Source organism: Octopus bimaculoides, chromosome 1 (assembly GCF_001194135.2).
Source record: "Octopus bimaculoides isolate UCB-OBI-ISO-001 chromosome 1, ASM119413v2, whole genome shotgun sequence".
In the NCBI taxonomy this organism is placed as follows: Eukaryota; Metazoa; Mollusca; class Cephalopoda; order Octopoda; family Octopodidae; genus Octopus; species Octopus bimaculoides.
The window spans coordinates 66,252,192-66,255,475 of NC_068981.1; positions in this window are offsets into that span (position 1 = coordinate 66,252,192).

Here is a 3,284-nt window from a genome sequence, read left to right on the forward strand (position 1 = left end):
GTGTGTGTGTGTGTGTGTGTGTGTGTGTGTGTGTGTGTGAAAAATGAGTATCATCTAGCTGGTTTGAATAAACCAATTAAAGACATGATACAACTTTACAATGCAGCCAGTATTTTTCCTATTTAACAAAAATTGTAATAATGTGACTAAAGTCGTTACATACATTTCACAAGCAACACACTTTTATGTAAGCAAGCTGAGTATTGACATACAATCAAAATTCTATATTCCGACAGCTTTAAATTAATCCTGACAAACGTACTTTTGATAGCGTCTCACATAAAGATAGAAACTTATATATTCAGTCGATTCCAAACAATAAATATAATTCAAACTGCAAGACACGACAGAAGTGCAAGGAAAATACATTTCAAAGGTCAAAAGTTCTCTCAGATTCCATTTTGACTATGATTACATTGCTCTTCCCAACATATGAAGTTTCTAACTGTAATAGAGTAATTTCTTTGTTGCTGAAAATCCTGAATATTTCATGTTCTTGAAATGTCGGTAAATTTCAAACTGATCTCAGGACAAAGATATAACGTAATAAGAGAATATAATATATTAATAATAGAAAATAAACTATCCGTTATCATGCATGAAGATAAGTGTGTTTATTCATACGAATGTAGCAGGGTGCGCGTGTATGCCGGTTTGGGTGATTGGTTTACATATGAGAGTACACACACACACACACACACACGCACGTACACACACACACACACACACACACACACACACACACACACACACACACACACACAATTAATTGGCTGACTCATTACAGCGTCAGACAGAGTGTTTGTAGTTTTTGTTCCGATTCTTTGCGCTTTCATTTCAAATTTCGTCGAGGTTGACTGTGCCTTTCAGGTCGGAAAAAAAGAGTTAATCCAAAGTGGTAGATTAGCAGAACTATTAGAACGTTTGACCCGATGCCTTGCAGTAAACTTTCTAGTTCTTTGCGTTCTGAGTTCAACTTCTGCCATGGCCTGTATATGTGGTAGATTTCACCCTTTGTCCGGTTTAACACCACTTCATTTCACTTTGGGTGCCTCTGTTGTAAGTGTCGAGAACAGGTTTCCTGTTTGAGGATACCTCCCTCACTTCCACCCATTAGTCTCAGAGGCGTGAGCATTGCCTTCCCGCCTCATCAAAAGATGAAACAAATATGCATAACTGAAAGAAAAAACGCTCGACGTTTTACGCATAAAGTACATGTGGGATCGATGAGACAGTAGTTAATGTATGGTGGTATATGATGATATGTCAGTTTAGGTGGATTTTTATTAGTCAAGATGTGTCAAGCAGGAAAGTGCGGTAGGCTGAAAACAGCTGGACAGGGATGATGTGAGAGACCTTACCTAATTCAAGTCTGTGTTTGTTAAGAAAAGCCACACCGCATAGCACGTTGAATGTGGTCTTTATGAGGGTTTTTTTGATTGGTCTGAGACTTTCGGCTATCAAGAAGCTATCCAGGGAAAGACCTCTTCCAATAATAACAGTTAGCCCTCTGACCTCCATTTGAGTGATATTGCTCACTGCTTCAATACATGAAACATCTCTGTTAAAGAAACATGCATTTCCGTAATTTGTTGAAATACAGAATAGCTTTATAGACAATGTACCATGTTACTACAGTACATTCAGATCATTAGGTCTTTAGTTCCGAAATTCGATCTTCATTTTAGTTACCGAAATGAGGGGTTATTTAGTTGGCGTGCAATGCACGTTTAAACAGCTTTCACAAAATATATTGTAGTTGCAGTTAACAACACAGGGACAGAGATATAGAAAACTGTCAGTTAAATATAATATTTTAAAATTAATAAATAACGTTGGTGTCTAGAGTATTTCATTAAGCTAGATTAATTTTTTCATAACCGAATATTACAACGTAATGCAACGAGTTACCGTTAATTATGGCCACCAAAAGTAACAAAAACTGTTCTACGCTGACTGTTTTCATTGTCTGCATAAATGACATGAATATATGACAACAACTTTTGCTATTAAATCTATGTTGCAGAAGGGAATCACTGGAAACGGGGGTTGTACATGGTTTCAGTTTTATTTCCATTCTATAGTTCAGTAATTCAAAGAAACTACTCTACCTTTAATCAATATGTTTGATCTCTTCTCTATTTTGACAAAGGGAATAAATTTCAATAGTTATATATTCTTATTTCAAAGAAATTTCTGATATAGTTGAATGATACCAATTTAAAACCTTACATTAACAATTAAGCTGATATTGCCCACGGGATTTTCTCTTTGATCTTAAGAGCTGTGCATTCAACGGTTCCAGGTGTCTGCACTGTCTGGGGTATTTTTGCACTTGCTATAACCATGAGAATTAAAATACCAAAAATAATAATCAATGGGGAAAGGAACAGAATATATTTTGGGATTGTCTCAAAAACGCATGAATTCTATTTTCACAAAAGATACTGTGAACAATATATAATTTTCAAGATGTGGAAAATGAAGTAAAAGCATAACCTTAAAATTAGAGTTGGCATTCAATTAGGAAAACTCAAGACTAGGAATCAATCTTCATCCGCCATTCAATAAAATCACGCGCAATATACAAATTCCTCACACTATAATTTTCCATCTCAGTTTAATCTCGTTTGTTAATAGAAAATGTCTGCAATATCTTCAAATTGTACCCACTCCAATGTCTGACAAATACTTGCAACCCGGATACAGTTGCACTAGCAAGAACGTTTGCATTGGAAGCAATGGTTTTCAAATTCATCTCTCTCTATATATATATTTAAATATTTGTATATTAACAGAGCAAAATTACACAGAATAGAAGAATAGAAAGACAGAAAATTAAAGGGGAAAAGGTATGGTTTTACAGGTCCGACAACTGTTTCTGGGGACTCACCAATGTTTATTTGCTTCAATTACCGGTTGCATATTTTTGTGAACTACATCTGCCAATATCATGAAGTAACTCCGAGACAGCAGAAACAGCTGTCGGGCCTGTAACACCATACCTTATCCCTTTTGATTTTCTATGTCTTTATTAATATATATAAATATTTATATATCTATACTCATACTTGAATATTCATCATCCGAAAATTTTCAGTCTTTGCCTTCTCTCTATTTACAAGTATACACGTATGTATATTTTGTTTATTTGCATCATTATCTGCATATCAACTCGCCCGAATTCTTCTTATAGCCACTTTTTATTCCACGAACTTGGTCCTTTACAAAGATTTCGGAGTGTAAGTTCAAATCATTTGAGCACTACATAGTATTTTCTATAT